The sequence below is a fragment of the Coturnix japonica genome, chromosome 4, assembly GCF_054131305.1.
Source record: "Coturnix japonica strain WE chromosome 4, WE-NBRP24, whole genome shotgun sequence".
Lineage (NCBI taxonomy): Eukaryota > Metazoa > Chordata > Aves > Galliformes > Phasianidae > Coturnix > Coturnix japonica.
Genome location: NC_140666.1, coordinates 333504 through 354310, shown reverse-complemented (window position 1 = coordinate 354310; position 20807 = coordinate 333504). Strand labels below are relative to the sequence as shown.

The window sequence follows — 20807 nt, the reverse complement described above, 5'->3', positions numbered from 1 at the left end:
GTGCAGGCAAGCTGCCAGCATTAACACTTTGGTTAAGGACTAAGCTCAATCACTGGCCTGTTTCAATACAAATCCCTGAGCTGCTCTCCTGGGGGAAACAGGTTCTTCACTCCCCACTCCTCATTCAGTTTTCCCTCAGGAAACACCCGGCAGGGAACAGGCAGGGACTGGCACTGTACCCCGGAAGGACAGAGGAATAACTGGCTCAGACACTGCCCTCAGACCCAATGCACCTTCGTTCAGTGAGAAATAAGGTAAGCAAATAAAAAAGCAGGGGAGAAGTTTCTCACCGCTTGCCCTACTCTGCTTTTGGGACATGCATCCAAATAGCTCAGAACTGTTCATACAAACACCTCATAGTGTGCACATCTCCATTAAATCAACACAGAAGCTTTTCCAGATAAATCTTCTCTGGAGAACAAACTTGGAAAACACGTGATTCTATTTCTTTCCTCACCTCATTAATTAATGTGGGAGCGTTGTCTGACTCCCACATCCAGATCTGCTGCTGAACTGGTCTCTCTGGGCTGCTCTGCACATTGAGGCTCTTCTCACACATTACCACATGCCTCCTGCTCATCGAGATTCAAGTGCAAAACTCACACATCTATTTTTTTGTCTGTTTACCGATCAAGACGAAGGTATCCTAAATTGACCTTTTCAGGAATTGCTGTCTTTAATACAGTTACTCCTCTAAGAAGCCCAGCCCTACACAACCCTATCAGAGTAGAGAAACAAAACAAAAAAGGGAGAGTGGTGCCCAAGGTTCATGTTCTCCTCCACCTGCATACAAACCATTCTCACTGGATTCTGTCCTTGAAGCAGCTTTTACGCCAGCCTGCAGCCCGCTGTCTCTTGGGCAGAGTGCTTGTACTTCCAAACACAAACACCTTCCAGCAGGAGAGCAATTCTCAGCAGTTCTCCTCTACTCTTGTTGTCTCAAGCATAGCAACCTTGTTTAGTATGACTGAATATTAAGACAGTCTTAAAAACATGTTCTTATCTTCCTCCTTGCCCCACAATTGCTTCTAACTAATGTCTTCACTGATGTAGCAAAGTTATAAGCAATTAGTAAGTTCTAAATAAGGTGATTTGGCTTGCTGCAGGTTTTTGTTCTGAATTTAAAACTTAAGCATTTTTTCAGTGCCAGCCCGTTGCCTCCAACAGTCAAGACAAACAACCAAGGAGCGAGTTTTAGGACTGAGTCTCCCCTCACCTTAAGAATTCTAATCCACACCTTTTCACAGCACCCAGGTATACCTTGCCAGTGCCTGATTATTCCAGGTCACTCAAACCCTAGTTAGTGTGCGCACAACTCACCAAGGCAGACTGCTGGCTTCTTGCCCCCTCAAATCATCTTCCCAGCTCCAAGGCAGTCACAGGACACACTCAAGATGTGTTTCATGAATAAACTTGTTTGGAGTCACAATGCCCAAACAGGTCACAGAATTAGTCCAAGAAATAAACTGATGTGGGGCAGAGGGAGTGACGTCTTCTTTTTCACCCAGGTCATCTCAAGAGTCAGCTTTCCAGCACAGACCTGCAAACTGCAGCACAAGGCACCTGAACCACATGCCAGCTTTCTCCCTGAGGAAAATAGATAGCAGAGCCAATCCGACTCCTTCAGAGAAGAGCAGCTAGTCAGACAGAAGGAGAGAAGGGACTACTAAAAGCTGAGCCAATCCAGCAATAGGAAGCCAAGTCAAATCCATAAAGATATGTCCTTGGTTTTGGATTTTGGCTTGTTTTAAGGATTTTTCTCGGTGGTGTTCATGTTTGGTGAACTTTTTGTTGTTGTTGTTCTTGTGTTTTGTTTTTTAAAGATAGTGTTCTTGAAGAGTTAAACTCACTCAAGTTCATTTTACAATGAAATCGGAATGTTTTAGATGGAAACAACCTCTTATAAGTGTAATCCTATATTCCTAATAAGCAGAATTAACAGTTCTAGGACCATTGTTCTCTCACACACTGTAATGGAGAGCATTATACCAGCAATGGACCATCTGGAACAACAGGCAGGGAGAGCCTTGGAGGATCAGAATGGATAACCATTTGCAGACTACATGGTTTTGGGGGAGTGAGACTTTAATAGCAGAGTGCAAGCATCTGTTTTCCCAGATACATGATCTGATTTGAACCATGACTCTTTGATACTGGTACCTACTGTTTTACTAGAGCCAAGTGGCTCTAAACAATGTCTATTCAGTTACTGCTAGAGAGAAATAAACAAGTTAACAAGCTTATTTTCAATAAAGTTTAGAATTGGAAGAAGAATCTACTTATGTTGTGTAAATCTCCAGCTAGAAATTAAAATATCTGGACTTGGCTTAATTACATTTTGAATGTGGCCCCCAATAGGACTCTGTAACCTTTAGGGTTTAATAACTTCAGCTCATTTAATGTCCTTTCATTACATTACTGTAGCAATCCAAGAGTAAGGTTTGAAAACTAAAACTCTGTGCTTCCTCCTGGGCTTTCCCATATGTTCCCCATCTTTAGCTTAGACTCCCAGGATACTCACGCCAAGTCTTACAAAATTGCCTTAGCAGAACAGAAAAATATCTTCTTTCACTTTATTCTATATACTTATTCTTTGTAGAGGAAGGAAAGGGGAAAAAAAGTTTGCCAAGCAATGCTCTGCTGAGTACCTACAGAAGATCCTGCCTAACTTCATGGAGAAAATCCAGGCAGCTCTCCTCATCCAGCCCCAGGAATAGGTCAGATAGCAAGGTACAGGCCCAAGACTGGCTGCTATGTTATGACCTGTTAAAAGACAGACTGCCCGACTTAAAACCTGCCACTAATAACCATGAATTTGAAAAACTCTGGATGAAGAGTCATAGAATTAACCAGACTGGAAGAGGCTTTTGGAGGTTGCATAATCCAACCATGCTCAAAACAGGGCTAACTTGCCCTAGTTGTAACAGCAAAGGACCCATTTGACAAAGTCTCCTACAGCACCTCCACTTCTCTCCTATGCATTATGTCAAATGAAGTGTTTTAGAATGTGGTTCTTGTGCTGACAGGCAGAATTAAAACATCTGGAGACTACATTTTCACATCTATGAACTCTAATGTGTCATGGTTTAATAATTTTGTAATTTTTGCTATCAGTATTCCACATCATAACATCATATTAAGCATGAATAATTTTACTGAATCTGCAACTTACAGAAGAAGAAGACTACATCTCCCAGGGAACAACACGATAGGTCACGGGACCTGGACTCTATATTAACTCTGTCGCAGAACAGACTGACGTCTTTGGAGTTCTGGCGTTCAGGGGAGTGTGTGGGAGCCTTCACCGTCTCGCCTAAATTTCACAGTAGGCCTCTCGGTTACGGGACTCATTCTCTCTCTTATTTTGTCTGATTCGTTAGCTCAATTTTCAATTATATTATATTATATTTTATTATCCTGTATTTCGATATAGTATTTAGTAAATAAGTGTGCCTCCTTAGATCGTTGCCGCTGTTTTCTTTTCCTAATTAACTTTTTCCTTTCGGCCCAGGGCCCCTCCGGGGCCCACGGCCCCCTGTCACGGACGCAGGTGGATTTTTAGTTCAAACCGTGACAGATTTTGGTGGAGAATGCGGGCAATTTGAGTTGCTGTTTTTCTGTGTTTTCTTCTGTTGCTCTTTTAGCTTTTAACAGAGCTACAAGTTGTTTTTCTTTGTTAAGGAGCTATCTTAGGTTTGCGATTCTGCGCCTGCGAGCTTGACCTTGAAAGTCCAGGCGGACTGCCAATACTCCGGTATATTTTATAAACACTGCTGAGCTTTGTTTTCTTTTAGTTTTTTTCTCTCTATTGAAGAAAAAAGAAAAAAAAAGAAAAAAAAAATGTTCCCTCTAGTAAGTTTGTTCTACCAGGGACTGCATTTCATTAGTTCCTCTTTTGTGATGCTCCAAACATATTGGAGCATGTTTAAGCTAGCCACTTTTTCCTATGGAATTGTAAACATGTATAATGATTTGAAAGCATGGTTATCAACGCTTACTTGGTATCTGCATGCAGCTCCAGAGGGAGCAACTAATGCAACTAATGCAACTAATGCAACTAATAGTACGGAAATGGTGGTTTTTGAGCGTGCTCTTCCTTTTTTCTTTGCATCCTTTAAGCAGTCTTCGACTGACCAGTTGTCCCAGTGGACCACACTGTCAATCTTATTAATCTCCCTGAATTTACTGTTGGTTATTGTAGTGATCTCACTCAGTATCTGGATTTATAACCTCAGGAGGAAGTCTTCCCTAGAATTAGAGAATACTGAGTGGCAGGGAGTGTGGAGAGACTTTGGAGAGACTTTTAGAAGACAGACATCTTTAGTGTCATGGAGCTTTACTCCTGAACACTTAAAGAATCCCAAGAGTTTGACCGCATATTTGAGACAGGAATGTTGTGGCTCAGGCAGATCTCAGGAGGCACAAATGACTTGGGGCCTAGCTAATGCTTATCGGGCCTTATTTAATACCATTTCTGAGAGGGAAGTTTTTGATGCTGAGAGAGGGAGTCTCAGGGCTGAGAATGAGAGTCTCCTTGATGAGAGAAATAACCTCCTACAACAACGAGACTCATTCTGGTATGAGAAAGAGAGTCTCAGAGCTGAGAGAGAAGACCTCCTACATCAACGAGACACATATTGGTATGAGAAAGAATCCCTGCAATCCAAACTCAGCACTCTTCAGTCCGAGCACAACGCTCTCCAGTCCGGGCACGGCACCCTCCAGTCCGAGCACAACGCTCTCCAGTCCGAGCACAACGCTCTCCGGTCCGAGCACGACACTCTCCAGTCCGAGCACAACGCTCTCCGGTCCAAGCACGACACTCTCCAGTCCGAGCACAACGCTCTCCAGTCCGAGCACAACGCTCTCCGGTCCAAGCACAACGCTCTCCAGTCCGAGCACAACGCTCTCCAGTCCGAGCACGGCACACTCCAGTCCGAGCACAACGCCCTCCAGACTGAGAATAGCTGCCCCCAGTCTGAGCGCGACATTCTCCCGTCGGAGCGTGACACCCTCCAGACTGATTACAACACCCTCCAGTCTGAGCACAACATCCTTCAGTCCGAGTGTAACACCCTCCGATCTGAGCGAGATGTCCTCCGGTCCATGTACAGCGACCTCAAGGTTCAGTTCGATGCTATCAAGATCGATCGTAACAACCTCCAGACCATGTACGATGCCGTCCAATCTGAGCGCAACACTCTCCAGTTCAAACACGACGCGCTCGAGTCCGGGTTCGACACAATTCAGTCCAAGTACAACGCCCTCAGGGCTGAGTTCGACACCCTGGAGTTCGAGCGCGATCTCCTCCGATCCAAGCTATGCACCCTCCAGTCCAAGGGGAACATCCCCAAGTCTGAACCGTATGTACCACACCTTGACCAACTACCAGGGGCACCAGATACAATGTTGGTTGCCCCTGTAAGAGGGCGAAAAGTAAAACAATTTTCAACTCAGTTAGAGAAAATGCAGAAGGAGTTAGAAGAGCGGAGGGAGTTAGGAGAGCAGGACTCAGGAGAGCAGGGGGACTCAGGAGAGCAGGGGGAGTCAGAAGACCAGAAGAAGTTGGAGGAGCAGAGGATGTTAGAGGGGTATAAGAAGATGATAGAGGAGCAGAAGAAGTATGAGGAGCAGAGGAAGTTAGGAGAGAGGAAAAAGAAGGAGGGTTACCTAGAGGAAATAATACAAGAGTCAGAGTCAGATGAAGAGGAGCCAAAAGTTAGATTTTCTTTACGAGAATTTCTCGAGTCCAAACTTATAGATGGGGCAGCCTCATCAACACAGTTACCACCATCAACACCTGGGACTCTTGATAGAGCAAAAGGTGAGCAAAGTATTACGACCATTATTGATAGATCTTTAAAACTGAGTGAAATTCGGGATCTAAGAAAGGATTACACACGTCAACCAAAAGAACATATGGTCACTTGGTTACTTCGATGCTGGGACAATGGTGCCAGCAGTGTGTGGCTTGATGGCAATGAAGCTCGCCAACTGGGTAGCATTTCCAGAGATGCACGTGTGGACAGAGTTATTGGCACATGCCAAGATCAGTCCTACACCCTCTGGAAGCGGATGTTGATAGCGGTAAGAGATAGATTCCCCTTTAAACGGGACTTGGAGCCTGAGAAAAGGAAATGGACTGATATAGAGAAAGGCATCCAAACTTTGAGAGAAAATGCTCTGGTGGAAATGCTATACAGCTCCCACTTCAACCGCAATGACCCGAACCAATTACATGATCCTGAGATAGTCCGTGTACCACGACAAATGTGGCGTGACTTTACAAGGGCTGCTCCAGAAAAGCATGCCAGTGCACTTGCATTAGTATATGGCCAAGGGGAAAGGAAACCCCTTGTTAATGAACTAATTGCTAAACTTCAGGAGCTTGAATTATTTATAAGCACTACAGAAGTTAATCGTTATACTTCAGCCATTGTCAAAATAGCTGAAAGGTTAAACAGAATGGAGGGAACACAAAATGAAATTATTGACATGTTGACTAACATGCCTGATGTAGATGGATCCATGGTGGTACCAGATGATGGGGACCAGGATTCCCACGATTGCCTATTGAAAAAGCTAAACAACATGAGTTCCTCTCGACCCGTATCATCGAAAATCTCAACCATAAAAAAGAGAGGTCCTCATATTCAAGCAAATGACAACGATAAGACCATACGTTTTGCTTTGTTGTATTTCTTGAGTAATCATGGGGAGGATATAAAGAGGTGGTATAATTCATCCACTTCTGCACTTCAGGCACGAGTGAAAGAATTACAGTACAAAACAACCACCAAGGCGAACTCTTCCAAAAGGGGGAAAGTTCCAGTTGCTGCAAGCCACCGAGGTAAACAATAGAGGGGCCCTGCCCCCAGCCAGGGGGGGGAAAGGGACAACAGAGTATACTGGACTGTGTGGATTAAGTGGCCTGGCACATCTCAACCACAGAAATATAAAGCCTTGGTGGACACTGGTGCACAGTGCACCCTAATGCCCTCAAGTCACCAAGGGACACAACCAATATATATCCATGGAGTGACTGGGGGTTCTCAAGAATTGACTATGTTGGAGGCCGAAATAAGCCTCACTGGTAAAAACTGGCAAAAACACCCTATTGTGACTGGTCCAGAGGCTCCATGTATACTGGGAATCGATTACCTTAGGATGGGACATTTTAAGGATCCCAAGGGGTATCGATGGGCCTTTGGGATAGCTGCTGTTAACACAAACGGTGTTAAGCAGCTGTCAACTTTACCTGGTCTGTCAGATGATCCTTCTGCTGTGGGGTTGCTCCAGGTAAAAGACCAAGTGGTACCAATTGCCACCAAAGTGGTTCACAGACGGCAGTACCGCACCAATAGGGACTCATTGCTCCCCATTCACAAGCTAATTCGCCAATTAGAAAATCAGGGAGTGATTAGCAAAACTCACTCGCCTTTTAACAGCCCCATATGGCCAGTGCGTAAAACCAGTGGGGAATGGAGGCTGACGGTAGATTACCGTGGCCTGAATGAAGTCACACCTCCATTAAGTGCTGCTGTACCAGACATGCTAGAACTCCAGTATGAACTGGAGTCAAAAGAAGCTAGGTGGTATGCCACCATTGACATTGCTAATGCCTTCTTTTCCATCCCATTGGCTGCAAAATGTAGGCCACAGTTTGCTTTTACCTGGAGAGGTATTCAGTATACCTGGAACCGTTTACCTCAGGGGTGGAAGCACAGCCCAACAATTTGCCATGGATTGATCCAAGCTGTTTTGGAACAGGGTAATGCTCCTGAGCACTTGCAGTATATTGATGATATTGTAGTGTGGGGCCATACAGCAGCAGAGGTTTTCCAGAAAGGAAAACAGATAATCCAAATTCTTTTGAAAGCTGGTTTTGCCATTAAGAGCAGCAAGGTGAAGGGGCCTGCCCAGGAAATTCAGTTCTTAGGTATAAAATGGCAAGATGGACGTCGTCACATCCCAGCAGATGTGATTGACAAAATCACTGCTATGTCTCCGCCCACCAACAAAACAGAGACCCAATCTTTTCTGGGAGTAGTGGGCTTTTGGAGAATGCATGTCCCAAACTACAGCCACATAGTGAGCCCCCTCTATCAGGTAACACGGAAGAAGAATAATTTCTCATGGGGTCCTGAGCAGCAGCAGGCTTTTGAGCAGGTAAAACAAGAGATAGCCCGTGCCGTGGCCCTGGGGCCAGTACGGACGGGACAGGATGTGAAGAACATCCTCTACACTGCTGCTGGAGAGAAAGGTCCCACTTGGAGTTTGTGGCAAAGAGCCTCAGGAGAGACCCGAGGCCGACCCCTGGGATTCTGGAGTCGAGCATATAAAGGGTCTGAGGAGCGCTACACTCCGACTGAGAAGGAGATCTTAGCCGTGTATGAGGGGGTTCGGGCTGCTTCTGAAGTAGTTGGGACAGAGGTTCAGCTTCTTCTAGCACCTCGCTTGCCAGTAATAAACTGGATGTTTAAAGGACAGGTTCCCTCCACCCATCATGCTACTGATGCCACTTGGAGTAAGTGGATTTCATTAATTACTCAATGAGCTCGAATGGGAAAACTCAGCCGTCCTGGAATTCTAGAAGTGATCATGGACTGGCCTGAGAGTAAAAAAATTGAAAAACCACCTACAGAAGAGGTATCACGTGCTAAAGAGGCACCACCATACAATGAGCTACCAGAAAACGAAAAGAAATTTGCCCTATTCACAGATGGATCATGTCGTATTGTAGGGAAGCATCGCAGATGGAAAGCTGCTGTATGGAGCCCCACACGACAAGTTGCAGAGGCCACTGAAGGTAAAGGAGAATCAAGTCAATTTGCAGAGGTAAAGGCTGTTCAGCTGGCTTTAGATGTAGCTGAACGGGAGAGGTGGCCAATGCTTCATCTTTATACTGATTCATGGATGGTGGCAAATGCCTTATGGGGGTGGTTGCAACAGTGGGAAGATGATAATTGGCAACGAAAGGGTAAACCTGTTTGGGCTGCTGAACTGTGGAAAGACATTGCTGCCCGAATAAGGAACATTGTTGTAAAGGTGCGCCATGTAGATGCTCATGTGCCTAAAAGTAAGGCTACTGAAGAACATAAAAATAACCATCAGGTTGATCGAGCTGCCAAAATTGAGGTGGCTCAAATAGACTTGGACTGGCAGAACAAGGGTGAATTATTCCTAGCTCGGTGGGCCCACGAGACTTCAGGTCATCAAGGAAGGGATGCGACATACAAGTGGGCCAGAGACTGAGGGGTGGACTTAACTATGGACGCTATTGCTCAAGTTATTCATGACTGTGAAACATGCGCCATAATTAAACAAGCCAAGAGGATAAAACCTCTTTGGGGGGAAGGGCGATGGCAAAAGTATAAATATGGAGAGGCATGGCAGGTTGATTATATCACCTTGCCACGATCTCGCAATGGTAAGCGTTATGTACTCACCATGGTGGAAGCAACCACTGGGTGGCTTGAAACATACGCAGTACCCCATGCTACCGCCCGAAGCACCATATTAGGGTTGGAAAAGCAAATCCTGTGGCGGCATGGCACTCCAGAAAGAATTGAATCAGATAATGGGACTCATTTCAAAAATTCTCTTGTAACCACTTGGGCCAAAAATCACGGCATTGAGTGGATTTACCATATTCCCTATCATGCACCAGCTTCTGGTAAGATTGAACGATTCAATGGGTTGTTGAAAACTATGTTGAAAGCAATGGGTGGTGGAACGTACAAAAACTGGGAGAACCATTTAGCAGAAGCCACCTGGTTGGTCAACACTCGAGGATCTAGTAATCGTAATGGTCCTAACCAATCCAGCTCCCTACGTACCGTGGAGGGAGATAAGGTTCCTGTAGTACACATAAAGAGTGTGTTGGGGAAAACAGTTTGGGTCCTTCCAGTGTCTGGAAAGGGCAAACCTCTCCGGGGTACTGTCTTTGCCCAGGGACCTGGGTGCACATGGTGGGTGATGGACAAAAATGGGAATGTCCAATGTGTACCACAAGGGAATTTGATGTTGGGGGAGTGCAGCCAATGATTTTTCCTGTAGATATATAGGTAGAGTCTCAGAAAATAGTTCAATTAGGTACAGAACTTAAGATAGAGTGGATTAATGTTAAGGAAACACTTTTTCTTTCCTATATACCTTAATTAGGCATAAAGTAAGCAAGTTTTCCATCTGGACTCTATATCCTGCACTGGCCATGCATGTGTAGAGCACACATGGAAAGAAGTATAAGTCAAAAGGAAATCTGCTGTGGTGGCTGGGAAAGGATGAGTGCACCTTGATGTGGGGGACGCCCTACTAGCGCTACCTTTCCCCTCTACCGCTGACATGTTTTCCTTTTTCTGGCAGTTTTGCCATTTTCTCAAAATTAATAAATAGTAGGTTAGGTTATAGAGTTTTGTTCTCAACTTAGGGATTTGTATGGAATAAATATAAATTGTTGAGAAAAATAAGGTTGCTGATTATTCACAATTATACATATGAGTGTGTATGTATGTATAAACATAATGTAATGATGTAGAATAAGGGGTGGAATGTCATGGTTTAATAATTTTGTAATTTTTGCTATCAGCATTCCACATCATAACATCATATTAAGCATGAATAATTTTACTGAATCTGCAACTTACAGAAGAAGAAGACTACATCTCCCAGGGAACAACACGATAGGTCACGGGACCTGGACTCTATATTAACTCTGTCGCAGAACAGACTGACGTCTTTGGAGTTCTGGCGTTCAGGGGAGTGTGTGGGAGCCTTCACCGTCTCGCCTAAATTTCACAGTAGGCCTCTCGGTTACGGGACTCATTCTCTCTCTTATTTTGTCTGATTCGTTAGCTCAATTTTCAATTATATTATATTATATTTTATTATCCTGTATTTCGATATAGTATTTAGTAAATAAGTGTGCCTCCTTAGATCGTTGCCGCTGTTTTCTTTTCCTAATTAACTTTTTCCTTTCGGCCCAGGGCCCCTCCGGGGCCCACGGCCCCTGTCACGGACGCAGGTGGATTTTTAGTTCAAACCGTGACATAATGTCAAGGCAAAAATCATACTGGTGTGCAGGAAAGCAGAACCACAGAAATGCAGAGCGGGAGGCCAGTAGATGGGAAGCACCTCACTGCAGGAACCACTCTGTGCTGACACCACAGGTGGGATGCACATCACTGAGCTTCAGAGCTGATGACTGTGATACAAACATCTACTCTCCCTCCATAATCAGTGGAAAGAAATAAACCTCTCAGGCACAATTAATCTGACCTATTTAAGTGTTGCTTTAAGATAGCAGGAATTGCACTCGAGAATCTACTGACTGTCCTGATGTGATCTCCACTGACTCTAAAGAGACATAGTTGTAAGGAGATGAATCCTACCCAGTGATTGCTTTTACTCACAGCAAACCTTAAAATAGAAATAATGTGCATATGTGAACAAAGCAGGGGTGGAATATACCTTTCAAAGCCAATACCACTCAATGGAGACTGTAAAAGGATAGCGTTTCTCTTACAGTGAATAGATACAAATCTGTACAAAAGACTATAAAAATACATAGACATACACTTATAAGTGTTTCTCAGAGTTCCTTTCAACTACAATTTCTGCATCTCCAGGCAGCTGTCCCCCTTCATTAACAAGTGCGAATACATATCGAGATGCCTCTGACTCCACAAACAAACTGAATTCATGCTTTTACTTTACAGGGTGCTTTAAGAAAAAATATATATGTGTATATATATATATATATTTTTTTTAATGACACTTCATTAATTTTTTTTCCTAAATCCTGTTCATAATAAACTAATTTCTCATGGCCCAATAACAGTGTGGATAGGAGGATGTTCTCTCCATGGATTAACATCAGGACTGTAAGTCCCAGTGCCACAATTTGGCCATGCCCACACAGACAAGTACTCTTCCCTCATTTGCCACTAAGGAAAGATTAGGACATCGTTTAATTTCTAGACTGTTCTAAATCCAGAACTGCTAGAAACAGAAAAGACCAAGATTCTTTTGATTCAGAGCTACTAGATATTGGAAAACACTGTGAAATTAATGCAACAGCCCAGAAAGGGAATGCAGTACATGGAGTGCTAACGCACAGATATAGAGTCTGCTGGCATATTTTTTCTTGTCTAAAAGCAGCCATAAGGAAGAGGAGCTCTTCAAAGCTCAAAGCCCAAGAGGACATAGCAGATGCAATGCTCCACTACGAAATGAGAAATGCATGCAGGACGTTTCAGCCCTATTGTGAACCTATTTCCTAAGAGAAGGTCAACTCAGAGAGGCACGGAGGGTATTCAAAAGGCAAAAGCTTTTGACCCACAGGAGCTGTTGCTATGCCTGATATGGCTCTGAACAAAGACAACTGTTAAATCCAGGTATTATACACATATAGAGCACTTATACTTGAGTGCATAAAATAGCCACTAGGGCAATTACCATTTAAAACCATAAAGGCAATGTTATAACAGAAGTCTAGTGTTGAACATCCTCTAAATATTATGGTTAAGGTTTTAAGCCTGATACCTACTCCACTACAAAATGAACGTGAAAACTGCAGCACCAGACTATAATCCGACGTAGGTTTAATCAAGACTGAAATTTGTCACTACAGACCTACATTTAATTTAACAAATACATAGGTGAAACATCTGTGAATCTACCACGGCAAGTTTCAACTTGATGTTATGCGCCCCATGTTTAACACAGGCCAAAAAGACAAAGCTCTGATGATGGAAAGCCTCAAATCAGGAACAAACAGCTCCAGATTTGTATGGCTTTGTACTGCTGCCACAGCACCCATATATGTCATTTATGTATACAAATCCACTCATACACACTGCTGAGCTATTACCAAATCTTGAAAGGAATTTCCCAGCTGCACAAAAATGAACTACCACTTGGGCTAGCAAATGAATTTGTATGTGCAGCAATAACATCTGATTGATGTCACTGTCACATTCTCTTTAGTTTCAGAGAATTTGATAACCCCATCAGATACTGCTGCTGTGAGGAGAATCCCTATTTGTTAATCCAAATGGCATCTGTTACTGGAAAAAAGTAGAGACATCATTCCTCAAAGATGCAGTTCATATACTGTTGTTCATATATTCCCAGCTAGACATGATTTCAAGTACTCTGAAGATTAAAGAGGAGCTGTTTTGTGTTTCAATTAAGAAACAATTTGAATCAAACAATCAGCTTGCCTGCTTCTAAGGAATTATATTCTCGGTACATATATTTATGCCTACACAAATTACCTTTTGTGCATTCTCCTGAGTGTGTGTGGCATGTAGCTGTGTGTTGAGCTGCCCAGTGGGTGCTGGCAGACACCATACCTCTGTACTCATATTTGGGAGGAAGACGTACCAGCAACTGCCCCTAAGAAGTGTATTTATTGATGCTTGTACGCAAGTATGTCATGATGACCCATCGCTTCAGTTTTTCCTTCTGATCTCTTCCCCTCCCCTGCAAATCTCTGCTGAAGGCATAACAGTCCTTGAAGTATAGTTTTAAAGCAGATAAATGATTTCATTTAGGACTCGCCATAGATCCCTTTTTGTACCCAAGCTATCAAGACCAGACACTATCCTCTTCAATTCTGCTAAAAGAGCAGAATGATACAAGTACAAGAACAGAGGTAAAAGTTGAATATGACAAGATTCATGTTATAGTCAGACATCAATTATATTACAAAAGAATTTTCATTTGTGTCTCTAACAGCTCTAGAAATAAACAAAAGGAAGGCACATATGATTTAAAAGTTACATCCGATTTTTAAAAGCCTGCTTTAAAAGTTCTGATTCCTATAACATATGTAAGAGCATTGAAAGTGGAAGAAGCACATGACTCTAAATAAGTACACAAAGGTTTAATGCAATACAGGGTAGGCAGTGTAACTGCCACTAGTGAAGTTGCAAGAGCAATTGACCTTATAGGACAATGATATTTTAAGTGTCTATAAACTGGTAGTAAAGATGTTTCAACATTAAGTGCCCATATAAGACTTCAATAATGTTTGCGGGGTTTTTTCTGAGTACTTCATGTTTTACTACACTGCATTTCTGGTAATAACAGAGCAAGTAAAACACAGCTTAAGATTTATAGCTTAAGATGGTCAAGAAATAAAGTCAAAGTTTTCTTTAAACGTAAATAATTTCTGCTCTCAAAAAATAACCTTAAATATCCATTGTTCACTATGCTCTCAATAAAGCAGTCTTTAATGAGACACTAAAATTTGTTTGTGGAGACTTGTTTTGTAACAGCACTGAGGACAAATCTATTCTAGCGTCATGTACAACCGTAACAGTGTTCCCTTTAACTTATCATCTTACACTACATTTTTAAATTAGAAAGACCAGATTATCTTTAACTAGCTAGTCAGCTGCAGCTGATGCGCTGAGGACCCCACAACTTCAGGTTTCTCACTCATATTGTGAGAATGGCTCTTCCTTACAGTTTCAAGCACCCAGGACTGACGAATGAAAACCTAACATGATGCACTCTGCCACAGCTACTGAATGAAATCTTGAGTGTGCAAAGCATCTGACCCAAAGCCCAGATGTAGACATGAGAGGCATGCAAAGCGTTTCCATTCAGAAATGAGCATAACAAAGCAACTTTGATTTCCCATGAATCTGACGTCCAGGATGATCAGAAGGGTGAGCGAGCACAGTGATTTTCAACCTGAGATCCATCATCCAGAGACACTGAGCCTGTTGGCCCAAGCCCCATCATCAACTAATGCAATGTGGGACTCTTACAGATGCCATGAATTCTGCAGGTTTCATTAAATGCCAGCAACTGACCAAAACATTCATAGGACTGCTCGTAAGTGTGGAATTTTGAAAGGCACAAGTTTCCCAGCCAATCAGACTAGTTTTCATATCTCCTGAGCATTATGTACCAGCATTTCCTATTTCCCTCTGATATTTTTATAATAGAAATTTATTACAAGAATTTAAATTAGCATCAACAAGATTAGTTAAGAGGTTTGTGACTTTACTAGTTTCTAGAGCATCCCCCTCATGTGATTTGACACGTGGCTGAAATTGGTTAAATTAAGTCAATGAAAAAGGGCTTGCATTACATATTTTGTTCAATTGCATCTATGCAGATTCACAAATTCTTCTTGCTTATAAAATGAAAGAGTCTGAAGTTAAATTGGATTTTATGTCATTTCCTTTAGGTTCTGCCCATAGGTTAGTACAGTGAGGTTACAAGAGTGTTCATGAAGAGCAAAACTGCTTTCCAGTTATGATTCTATGAGACTGGGCTCTTCCTACCTCCTCTCTTCACAGCAACAATGTGAAATTTAATTTAATCTATTTCAGAACTGCAAAGACAAGTACTTTTTTAGCAAAGCATAAGAGGGTTATCACTTTGAAGAACCACATTAGGCACTATAGTTCAGTCTTACACAAGAGATTAATTGACATGTGCTGTAGATTAATCAGAATAAGGCTTTTCATTACGAGTGGCCAAACATAACCAAATCACTTTGGAAGCAAATTACTGACTTGCCTAGAAATATATATGGAACAATTGCAAGTTTATTATTGCTGCTTGAGCAAATGAAACAGCCTTTCAAAAACATTTACCTTGATTCTACATGAACCTCCTCTCACCTGCAGAATGCCTACATTAAAACTAAAACTAATCAAAAGCTACTCCACACTCAACAGAGTACTAAGTTGTCAAGCACAACTGGCATTCTCCTCTCAACAGCAGTGCTTGAGTCAAATTTCTGGCTGAAAAGGCTGCATCCTTTCATATACATCCAGTTGATAAACTATGTTCTACAAAGAGAAGTTTAATGAACAGGAAGAAAAGAAATGGAAATAGGAAAAAGAAACCACAGTTCTCCTTTTGTAGTATAGCCTTGTAACAAATAGTGCAGCGAAGAATATAGAAATTCTGATCTTTTGTCACCTGTCAAGGAATCCAAAGGAGGCAATACATGTTGTTGACACTGTGAAACCCAAACTTTTTCGTCTGACTCTCACACCCACTTTGCCCATTTTCCATTTGTTTTTAAATAAGGTCTGGAAAAAGCCCATAGAGCTACCACAGACTAAGAGCACAATTTAGGGCTGTAACACAACAGAAAGCACAACTACAACAGCAGAGGAGCAAGATCACAGGCTGCAACAAGTGAGGATTTGCTCAAACACAGCAGACACAGAAATAAAGAAAAGTAGCTACTTACTTTGAGAAGGCCTCAGGTATACAGGAATCTCCAACAAGATATCCTCACCTTCACCACCAACCCTCAAATGAGGTGTTGGAAAGGGTAGATCTTGGCTCCAGCCCTTCCAATCACTCAGACACATTACATGCACTTAAGCTCCCCTGGGTAGGCCCTGCCTTCCCACCAGGAGCTCCGTCACTGGTGCAGGCTGTGACTCAGCAGTTCTGCTTCAAGAGTATCTATGGGGAATGAAATAGAGAGAAACTTACCAACCACTGCACCGTGAAATTCCACAACATGAAGAGTATTTTCCTGAGTGCCACACCACAAAAGAAAAACCTTCATACACGTGTCCCATTTTTTCATAGGCTATTACTTTTGTTACATGCTTCACCCACCAGAAGGCAAGTTCTAGTTCAAATTCATTTTGATTCAAGTTAATTAGCATCCTTTTCATGGAAAATTATCCTGTGTAAATGCTGACATGTCAGTGCATCACATACTTGTTGATCTTTGTTTGGAAGCGGAGAAAATACATTTTTATGGCATTTCAAAAGAAAAGTACATCCACGTGGAAAAAAAAAAAATCACACACTTGACTATAAAACACAAAAGAACTTCACGTGTACCAAAGCAGCAGCATCTGTACACTCAGCCCAGAAAATAATGTTTCTTTCCTGTGTAAAGTGCAAGTTTCTAGCACAAATTTACTTGGTGCAATTTTGTTCTGGAAAAAAAAAAAAAATGTTAAAAACTGTTTGGATACACAGTGAAATCAGATGCAGTACATCTTTATTTTTAATGGAATAATAATTGTACCCAAATTTCATATTCAGCCTTTGAAACATTTACCAGGGAAAAAAAAAAAAACAAAGGTGTGCTGTGAAGGTTTTTTCAGCATGACTCATATTGCTGTCATAAGAGTAAAAAAGTTTGAATTGATTTTGGTTGTATTGTTTCTTTATCTATAGCAATTGTCTGTCCTCTACTATCTATCTGGCCACCTACTACTTGTGTCAAACGAAGAGATCATCTAGCAAGTGACCCCTGACTTTGATTAGGACACTGATTGCACTATTACCTGATTGCATATTTGTATTCCTTGTAAAAGAGTCTGAACTACAAGAAGAAAGTATCTAAGCTCAATTTTGAATGAAATATTTTTGTTTTGTTTTGCAATAGATTCACCTCTCCTAGCACCTATATCACACCATCTTCTAGAAGTAAACAAGTGTAAGCCTTAAGTGAGATCTGATTTTGTCACTTATCATCTAGACACAAATGGACACAGAGCAGTCTTGTAAATAAACTTACAGATAAACAGGTAAAGGGCAAAGACCAAAGATTTCAAAACAAGGTTTATATGAATAACGTGTCCTCTCTATGAACTCTGTTTGACAGTGGATTGTGCACATATGGGTTTTCCAGGGCATAGGACAGGATATGTCAGTCAGAATAAGGTCATGAGCCCAAATGCTGACAACTACATTGCATGTGGAACACAAAGCTCAAATGCCAAGACTGGGACTCACCTTCTGGCATAAACCACCCACGAATCCCAGAGCCAGCAACTACCAGCAACTCATGAGAAATGAAGCTTGCCAGCACGGGTACAACCTGGAAAACAAATCAAGGACTGATTGGCCAGAAATTTATTCCCACGTAAGGAGTATGTTATTTGATTTCCATGCCATTGTTCTACTTTTCAGAGGAGAAGCTGAGTTATTCAAGCTCAGTTTCTCTTTGTACTTATTCAGTTCATTAGTTAATGAAGGCTTCCTGATATTAGTTAAATTCAGCCACCATTCATCTACCTGTTCCAGAGTTCACAACAGATGCCCTCTGGCACTTCACAAAGACCAGAATCTGCCTCAAAACAGGAATAATATATCTTATGAAAATGGAGATGCTATTGTTCATATGCTTTACCCCTGACCTATTTCCTCTGCACTCACAGGGCTGACCTGTTCTCTATAATTTTATACTGACTAAAGCAGTAAAAGGCTGAAGTTTATTGTAATATTCCATCAGTCTTTGTTTAGCCAGAAAGGAGGAAACTGCATTCAATCTGTTTGGGTTCTTACTGAATAGTGAAGAGCTCTGTACTCATCCAAAAGCTGCGGGTTCCTCTTCCTCACTAGCAAACACTGATAGTCAGTTCCCTTCCTCAGGTCTTTTAATCCCTATTCTGCTACTACACACACCAGCTTCATTTATACCCCTACAGGTCACCTTCAGCTCTTCTCTTTCAGTCTTAATTAAAGCAAGTGGGTGCTGCCTACCTGTAAATCTTTCCCAGACTCAAAGCTGCTTCTTCTTCTCTTATTTTAGAGATGCTGATGCACACATTTTCATACTCCCAAACTGACTATCCTTGCTGGCAATCCTAACTCATTGTTTAACAGTTTGTACGGAGCAAACTCTGAATAACGCACTGATGTGTCAATTATGTGGGGTGGCCACAAACTGCTTGCTGACATTCTTGGCAGTGCCAACACACTGCCTGCCTCTTAGCTAACTTAAGTGCTGCTGATTGTTAAAAACTCCACATTGACACCATGAAATGTGGGAAAAGGTACAGAGCTGTGGACACCACCTCACTGTGGGAGCAAAGGGGAGCCCTGCTGGTGGAGTCTTACTGATATTCAATCCCCACAAAAAAACAGAGCTTATTCCTACTCAGAATGTAACTGATCCAAGGCTTTGCAAACTTCCTACATAAAGATTAGAGACTGCCTGACTCTAACATGGGCCATCCCAACCGTCTCAGTGAATAATGGTGCTGATTATGGATCAAAGTCTGGTAACTCAGCTTTTCCATTAGCAAACCCACAGAGGGCTGCTTTCAGTCGCCTTTCTGACCAGGGTGTAGGATTGCGCACCAGAAAGTTACCACGTCATTCACTTTCCGTGCTTGAATGTGAACTTCAGGATTCTGCCTTAAATATCCCCAGCTTAGGCATAACCCACTGCTCACTTGTTTTGAGAGCTTCTCTCCTGATTTGCTCAACACAGCAGACATAGTTATTTCCTAATTGCAGACAAGCTCCAGATGTAGGTCAGGGAGTATTTAGCTAGAGGAGGCTAATAAAACAAGTCCCCAAGTGATGGGCTTGTCTTTGTTTCCCTGACATTGCTTACTTTTGAACATCAGAGACTACGAGACTGTTTTGGTACAGGAAGTATGTTATGGCTGATGTAGCATAACAAATACTAGCTCTACATCCTTCTATTTAGGCTTCAATAATGTCAGAGGGCAGAAGTGACAATCAATGTATTTTGCATTCAGCAGAGATGACAGGCAGCTAAGAGCAATGGACAGACACAACATGGCAGAACAGAAGGTACTTGCCTGGAATAAATATCGTCTTTGCTCCAGGCCTTAGAGAAATAACATTTCCGGTTTAGATTAATTCGTAATGCACAATGTATGATTGCAGACCTTGCTTTTGTACACAGACCTGGCCTTAAACATTGTTTGAACTGGTGTTGTCAGTCCTTTCTTGATCATTAAATTTATTTCCTAAAACTTAAGAAGCGTAAATGAAAGGCAGCTTCTGAAAAACAGTATTCAACATTTTTATGGAAAGTAGGTTTCTGGCTCTGCTCTTACTAATGCACCCTTCAATCATAAATAATAAAACTGGTGAGTTCTATCTCTTTTTCAGAAAAGTTAGACGGAACTATCACCCAGTGTATACAAAATAGGGCTTCAAAGACACCCGCTCTGCAACATAATAGAAGAAATGGTGCTGAATGATGGATGGGAATCAGTTAAACTGATTTCTGGGACACGTTGTGCATTAATAAATCAGAGGCTGTGTGTTCACTGAAAGAAGCGTAGGAGGCACATTAAGAACTTTTACGGGAGTAAAGAAAAAAAAAGTTAACACTGTATTTCAAAGGAACCTACAGGAGGATTAGTACTAAAATCTTTTTATGAGCACTAATTCTGAGCACTTACATGAAGATCAAGAAAATAGTCAGCTCCACAGGAAATCCTGGAAGTTAATTTTTTTAGAAGACACTGCCACATTTCACTGCATTTAATGACAACCACGCGCTATTTCTGAAGCGCTCTTGCCCAGCTCACAGCAAAGGTATTAGTTCCAACACTGATTGCTAATTCTAACACTACAAAAACACCTTCCTGCTTAGCAAGAACACAGCTTCAGAAACCAAGAGAAAAGCACTGAAACTAGAATCAAATATACACCTTCATCATGGATCCCAAGAAGTGCCTGCTGCAACACTATATTGTGAGCAGAGAGAGAAGCCTACAAGTCCTCGTGACTTGAGTCTGCAGACAACCTCAGTGCTATCTCATCTTCACCTTCCAAGTGGCTGGCTGAACTACATTTAAAAAGGAGGAAGAAAAAAAAAGAAATAAAACTCCTCCCAACCTGAACCAAAGATTGACTCCTTGCAGCTCCCAGGGACACAGAACTTGTGTAGGCAGAGAAATTTCACCGGAAAAAGGAAAAAAAACAGATATTTTGTCTTATTCATTTACAGAACGACCCTGCTGCTAATAGCACATTGAGGGCGCTGTTAGAGGCTACAGAGCAAAATGATTACGACAACCATAGAACAGCTATAT

At 42.1% G+C, this 20807-nt stretch overlaps 1 long non-coding RNA gene across 3 annotated transcripts; it reads right to left on the bottom strand.

The window, feature by feature from the left end:
* Positions 1-230: 230 nt before the first annotated feature.
* Positions 231-17886, bottom strand: LOC146760888 (uncharacterized). 3 transcript variants are annotated; one of them, XR_014945039.1, is made up of 4 exons: positions 17740-17886; positions 16226-16446; positions 2653-2763; positions 231-1547 (listed from the first exon to the last, which is right to left on the bottom strand). It is a non-coding gene; the product is annotated as an uncharacterized LOC146760888 (long non-coding RNA). The 3 variants fall into 3 exon arrangements; XR_014945040.1 differs by lacking the exon at positions 2653-2763 and having other exon boundaries at positions 17740-17884; XR_014945038.1 differs by lacking the exon at positions 231-1547 and having other exon boundaries at positions 1721-2763; positions 17740-17885.
* Positions 17887-20807: the final 2921 nt, after the last annotated feature.